Below are 9,636 nucleotides of genomic sequence, written 5' to 3' on the forward strand. Positions count from 1 at the left end.
GCATGTTTTAGTTGACAAGGTATGTAAGAGATGTCCTTTGATGATTAGAGGTTATTGTTTTCCTGTTAACATGTTGTTGTCACCATTTGATGAGTTTGATGTTATTTTGGGTATGGATTGGCTGACGTTACATGATGTTATAGTAAATTGTAGACAGAAAGTTATTGAATTGAAAAGTGAAAGTGGTAAAATCCTTCGGGTTGAACCAGATGAGTCAGATAGATTGCCGGTGGTTATTTATTCAATGTCAGTAAGAAATGTATTAGAAAAGGATGTGAAGCTTACCTAGCTTTTGTGTTAAACACAAAAGAGTTTGAATTGAAAATTGAATCAGTACGAATAGTTTGTGAATATCCAGATGTGTTCACGGAGGAGTTGCCTGGGTTACCTCTAGTTAGAGAAATTGAGTTTGGCATTGAGTTAGTCTCTGGTACTTCATTGATATCTATTACTCCGTATAGAATGGCTCCAATTGAATTGAAATAATTAAAAGCTCAGTTGCAAGAATTGACATCAAAGAGGTTCGTGAGACAGAGTTATTCCCCCTGGGGTGCTCCGGTATTGTTTGTAAAAAAAAATGGATCTGTGAGACTTTGTATATATTACCGACAGCTTAATAAGGTAACCATAAAGAACAAGTATCCATTAGCAAGGATAGATGACTTGTTTGATCAGCTGAAAGGGACAGCAGTGTTTTCACAGATAGATTTGAGATCCAGATACCACCAATTATGAGTTAAAGGGTTAGATATGCCAAAGGTTGCCTTTAGGACAAGGTACGGGCACTATGAATTTCTTGTTATGCCATTTGGATTAACTAATGCCCCTACTATTTTCATGGACTTGATGAACTGAATTTTTAACCATATTTGGATAAGTTTGTAGTTGTTTTTATTGATGACATACTGATTTATTCTCATGATGAGACCGAGCATGCCGAACATTTGAAAACTATTTTGCAAACTTTGAGAGACAAATAGTTGTATGCGAAGTTAAGTAAAAGTGAGTTTTGGCTTAGAGAAGTTGGATTTTGGGGCCATATTGTCTCAGGTGATGCTATTCGGGTTGATCCAAGTAAAATCTAGGCAATTATTGATTGGAAGCCGCCGAGAAATGTGTCCGAAGTTAGAGGCTTTTTGGGCTTAGTCAGTTACTACCATTGATTTGTTAAAGGATTTTTGATGATTGCTACACCTATGACGAGATTGTTGCAAAAAGATGTCAAGTTTGAAAGGTCTAAAAAATGTCAGCAAAGTTTTGAGAAATTGAAAGCTTTATTGATCGAGGCACTGGTTTTAGTGCAACCTGAACGTGGAAAAGAGTTTGTGATATATAGCGACTTGTCACTAAATGGACTAGGATACGTGTTGATGCAAGAAGGAAATGTGATAGCTTATGCCTCGAGACAATTGAAGCCACATGGGAAGAATTACCCAATGCATGATTTGGAATTAGCCACTATTGTGTTTGCTTTGAATATATGGCGGCACCATTTGTACAGTGAGAAATGTCATGTTTTTACCGACCTTAATAGTTTAAAGTATTTGATGACTCAAAAGGACTTGAACTTACGACAATGAAAATGGCTCGAACTGTTGAAAGATTATGAGTTAGTTGTTGACTATCACCCAGGTAAAGCAAATGTAGTTGCAAACGCCTTGAGTAGGAAAACTTTGTTTGCTTTGAGAGCATTGGACACGAGATTGACCTTATCCGATGACGGATCTATTCTAGCCAAGTTGAGAGCTAGACCGATGTTTATTCAGCAGATTTGTGAAGCTCAAAAATGTGACAGTGATTTGCAAGACAAAAGAGTTCATGGTGAATCAATTAGTGATTTAGATTTTCAGTCGGATCCGATGATTGTTTAATGTTCCAAGGTATAGTTTGTGTACTGAAAAATGATGAACTTATTCAAAAAATTCTTCATGAAGCGCATAATGGTTGTTTATCTGTGCATCCGGGTAGTACGAAAATGTATAATGATTTGAAGAAAATGTATTGGTGGTCGGGCATGAAAACATATATCTCTGAGTTTGTTTCGAGATGTCTAATTTGTCAACAAGTGAAAGCCGAACACCAAGTTCCTTTGAGTTTACTTTAGCCAGTGATGGTACCCGAGTGGAAATAGGATAGAATTACGATGGATTTTGTAACGGATTTACCTTTAACTCCAAAAAAGAAAGATGCCATTTGGGTTGTTGTTTGATAGATCGACGAAATTGGCTCACTTCATACCGATACATACTGATTACTCACTTGATAAGCTAGCTGAGCTATACATTGCAGAGATTGTGAGATTGCACGGGGTGCCTATTTCTATTATCTCGAATAGAGATCTGAGGTTTACTTTAAGGTTTCAAAAAAAGTTGCAAGAACCGTTGGGAACGAAGCAAAACTTTAGTACCACTTTTCATCCACAGACTGATGGTCAGTCTGAGAGTAATTCAAATACTTGAAAATATGCTTTGACCCTGTGTTCTAGAATTTGAGGGTAGTTGGGAAAAATATCTACCATTGGTCAAATTTGCCTATAACAATAGTTATTAGTCAAGTATAAAAATGGCACCTTATGAGGCATTGTATGGTCGCAAGTGCCGAACACCCTTGTATTGGACCGAGCTTAGTGAGAGATTCACGAGGTCGAGTTGGTTAAGGAAATCGAATGGAAAGTAAAAGTAATTTGAGATTGTTTAAAAGCTATTTTCTATAGACAAAAATCATACGCAGATTTGAAAAGAAAAGAGATTGAGTTTCAAGTTGGGGATAAAGAATTTTTTTAGAGTATCCCCATGGAAGAAGATTCCCAGATTTGGCCTTAAAGGCAAGTTGAGTCCACGTTTTATTGGACCGTATGAAATTATTGAAAGAATAGGGCCAGTGGCATATCGGTTAACTTTACCGAAAGAGTTGGAAAGAATTCATAATGTGTTTCATGTGTCCATGTTGCGACAATATCATTCTGATCCTTCACATGTGATTTCTCCGACGAAGATTGAGATTCAACCAGATATGACGTACGGTGAAGAACCGATTAAGATTTTAGCTCGAGAGGTTAGACAGTTGAGAAAAAAAAGTATAGCCCTAGTGAAAGTTTTGTGACAAAGACATGGTGATCAAGAGGCTACGTGGGAAGTAGAGGAGGCCATCAGAAAACATTATCCAAACCTCTTTTCTGGTAAGATTTTTGGGGACGAAAATCCCTAAAGGGGGGAGAGTTGTAACAACCCAATTTTGGGGCTAGTTGGAACAGTGGTTTTAGGACCACGAATCTGACCTAGTTAAAGTTATTTTTCTTGTATTTTCATCGTCTACAATTTTATGGAATGATCCCATGAAAATTTCATTCGAAAATATTAACATTTGGGCACTCAATTTGGTCAAAAGGACTAAATTGTAAAAAGTGCAAAAGTTGAGTTCTACATGCTAGAGGTGTCAAATTGTTATGAGATTTTAAGTTGGAGATCCTTATATGATAATTAGATCATTTGTTAAGTTAGTGGACAAAAATGGACATGGTGAGATAAAATTTTAAACTTTGGCAAAAAGGGCATTTTGGTCATTTTGTAAATAAAAGAATAAAAAGGGAAAATCAAGTCAAAATTATGTCCATCTTCTCTACCTTGGCCGAAAATCTCAAGCTCACCCTAGCTAGGGTTTTGTCAACTTTCAAGCTTGATAGTAAGTGCATTTTAGTCCTGTTTTTAATGTTCTTTACATTCTTGAAGTCTTCGTAACCCGATTTACCTATTTCTACCATTATTTTGAAGTAGGGTTCATGTTTAAATATTTACCCATGTGTTACATGCATGTGTTTGATGTTTAATGGTAGAAAATGAAAGTTTGATGTGTAATAAACAACTTTTACTAAATTATTTTTCATGAAAATACCTAAAAGGACTTATTTGTAAAATGACGTAAAATGGGAAGTAAAAATCTGATTTGATGAAAAATGTGGGCTGTGTGAGCATGTATATGGTTTGGCTAGCCTTGGGTAACAAAGAAATTGAATACATTTCATTTTACGAGCCTAAGGACTAATTTGTAAAAGTGTGAAAATTTAGGGGAAAAAAGGTAATTTTGCCATAATATGATGCTTGGAATAATTTTAGTAATGTGAATATTAAGTAATCTAAATTTTCTATTATAGATCAAGAAAAATGAAGTTCGGACCTTGATCAGAGAAAGAATAAGGTGTTTGAAGATTAAATCCATTTCTCCTATTTTTGTACCGAGGTAACTTCGTATGTAAATAATACATCATTATTTACACTTTAATTGCTTTAATATCGTATGAATTTTAATTTAATCTTTGAATGATTTTGACAAAGTTCAACAAGATAAAAAATTTTTGGTTGAACCTTAGGAATAGTTAGGATACAAATTTCATGACATTAGGGTTAGTTGGGATTACGTGTAAGGCCATATTTGGGATATGGCATTGGTATGAGATTTCATGTAAGACCATAGCTTGGCTAATGGCATCAATATGAGATCCCATGTAAAATCATATCTGGGATATGGCATTGGTATGATATTATGCGGATGGGATGTCCCGAGTATCCTTTTATATTCAAAGTGGTTCAACAGGTAACTTAACGGTCAAGTTAAAGTTATGAAAGATTATGATATGTTGTGGGAGACAATGGTATGTTGCAAGTTGATACAGGTATGTATACAGAACTCATGCTTAATAAGCTCGATATGTGATGAACCCTCGGTGTGGTATGATTGAGCAACTTATGATGTTAAGGTTTTAATGACATATATGCTAAGTTTGATCATGAAACTTTACAATGATATTTATGATAATTTACTTCATATAATTATATGTCAAAGTGTGTTTATGATGCCTATGATTTGCATAAGAACTTACTAAGCTTTAAAGCTTACTCCCTTTCTTTTTCCCTTGACTTATAGTGTCACAAAGCCAGCTCAGGGATCGAAGACAGTCAAAGATCCATTCACACTATCAAAATTATTATTTTGTGTACTTATGATTACATTATTTTGAGTATGGCATGTATAGGGACTTGGTCATTTCGTTATGTGTCATAGTTGATTTGGCCAAAAGTGTTGGCTTATGTTATTTGATAATTCATTTTGTGAATGGCCATTGAAATTTGCTAATATTGGCTTAAGTATGTATATATATACATATGAAGATGCCCTTCATGAATGTGGATATTGCATGGTTTGAGATGATAAGTAGGAGATATTGTATGTGATACAAAATATCATGTAATTGATATGTGAATGACTTGGTTGTGGCTGATTTAACTTGGATTTGTGTTGGTTGTTGTTGTGTAGGTTGGTGCAAGTAAGTGTGGCAAAATGGCTTGGTAAATAGCCTTATTTTTGTCCACACGGGTAGACACACGGGTGTGTGTCTAAGCCGTGTGTAACACATAGCTTGCCCTATGGGTGTGTGATCCGGCCGTGTGTCCCCTGCATTTTTGAATTTTAGCTTCGAATTGTCCACATTGGTAGAGACACGGTGGTGTGTCTCAACAGTGTGAAGGACACGGCCCAGGGACATGCGCATGTGTCCAGGGCGTGTGAAGTCTGCACCTATTTTATGAAAAAATTTGACATTTATATCGTCCACATGACCTATGCACATTGGCATGTGACTTGGCTGTGTGACCACAATTTGTTGATGACATCATAAACAGAGTGCTACATGGGTTAGGGGCACGGCCGTGTGTGACCACACGACCTACTAGCACGGGCGTGTTCCAAGCCATATGGGCGTGTGATCCCTATTTTGATGAGAATTTTCTAAGTGTTGGGAAGTTTTCTAAAGTTCTCGGTTTAGTCCTGAGCCATTTCTAATGTATGTTTTAGGCCTCATAGGCTTGTTTAAAGGATGATATGAATGTTTTCAAAAAGTTTTAAATTTGAGTGGAAATTCACGTCTTGATTTTGAATGTTTGTTTGAGATTAAGTCCGGTAATCCCTTGTACCCTGTTCCGGCGTAGAATACGGGTAAGGGGTGTTACACTTCGCAAGCATGGATGGCATATGCTCTAGCAGGTGCAGAGCTTTTGATCTCACAGTTGTATTCTTCGTCACACCTTTACTACTAGCTCTATTTCTAGTATTCCTCGGTTACCGCTATTAATAGTATTACTCGGCCTCACGCTCAAAAACTTTTCTTTCTCAGCCATTTCAGGGTAATCTCGGATAAAACGCTCCTAAGAACCACACATAAAACAAGCCTGGTCATTCATCCTACACTTGCTGGGATGTCTCCTTCCACAATGCTAACATTCAGATCTGTTAGGCCTTACATTACCCATACTTGCCGTCAAAGTGGCTTGAGATTTAGAACCAAAGTGTTGCCTCCCATGATCTCTTTGTGAATACCCCGCTAAAACATTCGGATGGGAATACATTTCTTTAGACTTCATTAACTGAGATGGAAATGACTTACTCATAGGTCTTTTCTTCAGACCTCTAGCTTCACTATCATCTTTCCTCTTCTCTTTATTCAACTCTTCCGCCCTACAAGCTCGTTCGACTAACACCACAAATTCTTTCAGCTCTAGGATCCTGACTAGCACACGAATATCCTCATTCAGTCCATCATCAAATCTCTTGCACATGATAGCCTCGGTGGAAACACACTCTAGAGCATATTTACTAAGTCTGAGAAATTCTCGCTTATACTCGGTCACTCTCATACGACCCTGTTTTAGCTCAAGAAATTCCTTACGTTTCTGATCTATGAACCGTTGACTAATAGAGTTCTTTCGAAACTCCTCTTGAAAGAATTCCCATGTAACCCTCTCTCTCGGTACCACCGATACCAGTGTATTCCACCAGTGATATGCAGAATCTCTCAAAAGTGAGACGGCACACTTTAAACACTCATCCGGTGTGCAAGACAACTCATCAAATACCCTGATGGAGTTCTCAAGACAAAACTCGGCTCTCTTAGGATCATCATCCATATTAGCTCTGAAATCTTCAGCCCCATTCTTCGGATCTTATCAACCGGGGGCTTATTCATTCTTATAAATTCCATCCTTATGGAGCTACGGGAACCGGTTGAGGAATAGGTGGGGTGAAGGAGGTAGGGCATTCGGGTTTTGTAACAACCCGATTTAGACCCTAATCGGAACGGTGGTTTCAGGACCACGAATTCGAGTTAGAAAAATATTTAAAATTTATTTTTTGTGTTTATTTTGTGTGAATTTATATCTGTGAAATTTTTGTGATTTTATTTTATTGTTTGAGTGTCCGCTTTAATAAAAGGACTTAATCGCATAAAATGAAAATTTGGTGGTTATTTCTAAAAGGGGCCTAGTTGTTAATGGCTTTATTAATGGGAGTCTTTATGTTGCAATTAGTCCATTTTAAGAAAGGGTGGACGGTAATGGGCTTATAATATATGATTTAGTTATAGTTTTATTAAGGTTAAAAATGTAATTAAATAAAAATACTAATATATGTTATTATATCATAAAAGAAAGCCATGTTTTGTTCATTCTTTTAACTGATATTAGAAACAAAAGAAAAGAATGAATCCCTCACAGGCGTGCCCCTGTCGAGCCCAAGTATAGTCCTATTCGAAAAACGCCACTTTTGAGGGCTCTTAGGCATTCTAAAGTCTATTTAAACACCTGAGGAGGCACTTAGAAACGACACATGGAGTAAGAGGCAAGGAATTACTCAAGGAAAGCCGATTGATCTATCTCAGAAGCCGGATTCATCGTCAAGACTGAAGATCTCCCTTCAATTTCCTTCAAGAGTTTTTGGGTTTTCTTTATGTTTTGTTATCTTTATTCTTTTGAGATGTTTTCTTTCATAATTATGAACTAAACCCCCTAAATACCTAAGGGGAATGAAACCTAAGACGGATCTTGTTATTATTATCTGAATTGTATGATAAATATTTGACTTGTTCTTAATTATGTGTTCTTAATTCTTGTTTTAATATTTCAGGATATTGATTCAAGTTAATGTGCTTATTCAGAGGAGAAAAAGTCCCTGTCTAAGAGTAAATTTGTCGTAATTAAGTGGAGTTGATTGCACGCCTAGAGATAGGGTGACAAGATTTTGCCGGATTAAGGTGAAACCTAATAAGGGAGTCCATAGATCGAGTTAATGCAACACTAGGGTGTTAATTAGAAAGAGATTTCAATTAATCAACCTAGGGTTAGACGTTATTAGTCTCGAGAGAGAAAACAATATAACTTAGGGATTTCTACGGATCAAGTCAAATGAATAAATTGTCTGATTCAGAGTTAAATAACAAGTGAAGTCTAGGTGAATTCTTCCTTGGGTATTATCTTAATCAATCGAGTTTTCCGAAAAGCTTTTCCGCAATTTTCTCTCTATGCACCCTTAGTTTAGTTAATTAGTTGAGATAAACAAATCCCTTAATTTTTAGGCTAGATAATAAAAAGAAAGTAATTACTAGTACTCTTGGTTTCTTTGGGTTCGACAATCCGGTCTTGCTAAAGCTATACTATTGTTCGATAGGTACACTTGCCTTCATCGTGATAATAGTTAGTTTCAAGAACGATTAATTATAAATTTTTAAAATCTATCACGAATATCACGTATCAAGTTTTTTTCTGCCGTTGCCAGGGAACTAAGATATTAGGAACACTCGATTTTTATTACTTTAACCGTTTTACTTTATTTGCAATTTAATTTTTTTTCTAATTTTCTCTTTTATTCACTTCTGGAAGGTTTTTTATAGTGTATGACTAGAAGAAACCCGTCGGGACCATTACTTTTTGATAGTGAGATCAATCGCACAGCTCGTAGAAATTGAAGAGAAATACAGAGAAGCTTAAGATACACAGAGGAATAGGAAGAGGAAAATATTCAATCCAAAACCGAGGAGATGGCTGAAAATCAGGAAAATCCACTACCTCCTGCAATTGTCGCTGATCCAATAAATCAGAATCCTACTCTGCGTACTATGTATGATTGTGCTAAACTGAATTTAACAAGAACTGAGTCGAGTATAGTTAGGCCTGCTATTGCTGCAAATAATTTTGAACTGAAACCTAACACGATTAAAATGATACAACAATTTGTTCAGTTTGATGGTTTCCAAGATGAGGTTCCAAACACTTACTTGGCAAATTTTCCAGAACTCTATGACACATTTAAAATCAATGGCGTCTCTGATGATGCCATATTCCTTCGGTTATTTCCCTTTTCATTAAGGAACAAAGCTAAACAGTGGTTGAACTCATTACCACGAGGGTCAATCACTACTTGGGAACAAATGACCGAAAATTTTTTACTAAAATATTTTTTGCCGGCTAAAACGGCTAAATTAAGGAATGATATCTCTTCTTTTGTATAGATGGATTTAGAAACACTATATGATGCATGGGAGAGATACAAAGATCTGTTGAGAAGATGCCCTCACCATGGGTTACCACTCTAGCTACAGGTTCAAACTTTTCACAATGGCCTGAATCCTTCAACTAGACAGATGGTTGACGTAGCCGCTGGTGGGACTATCAATAATAAGACACCTAAGGATGCTTATGAATTTATAGAAGAGACGTCACTGAATAATTATCAGTGGCAAGTCATGAGGACAAAGCCAACGAAAGCAGGTGGCATTTTTAACATCGATTTGATCATGCTCTCTAATCAGGTAGA

At 36.4% G+C, this 9,636-nt stretch overlaps 1 non-coding gene across 1 annotated transcript; it reads right to left on the bottom strand.

Moving 5' to 3' along the window:
- Nucleotides 1–9,298: 9,298 nt before the first annotated feature.
- On the bottom strand, nt 9,299–9,405 carry LOC121228352 (small nucleolar RNA R71). The gene has a single exon (XR_005925928.1). It is a non-coding gene; the product is annotated as a small nucleolar RNA R71 (small nucleolar RNA).
- Nucleotides 9,406–9,636: the final 231 nt, after the last annotated feature.

The sequence above is a fragment of the Gossypium hirsutum genome, chromosome A04 (genome assembly GCF_007990345.1).
Source record: "Gossypium hirsutum isolate 1008001.06 chromosome A04, Gossypium_hirsutum_v2.1, whole genome shotgun sequence".
Taxonomy (NCBI): domain Eukaryota; kingdom Viridiplantae; phylum Streptophyta; class Magnoliopsida; order Malvales; family Malvaceae; genus Gossypium; species Gossypium hirsutum.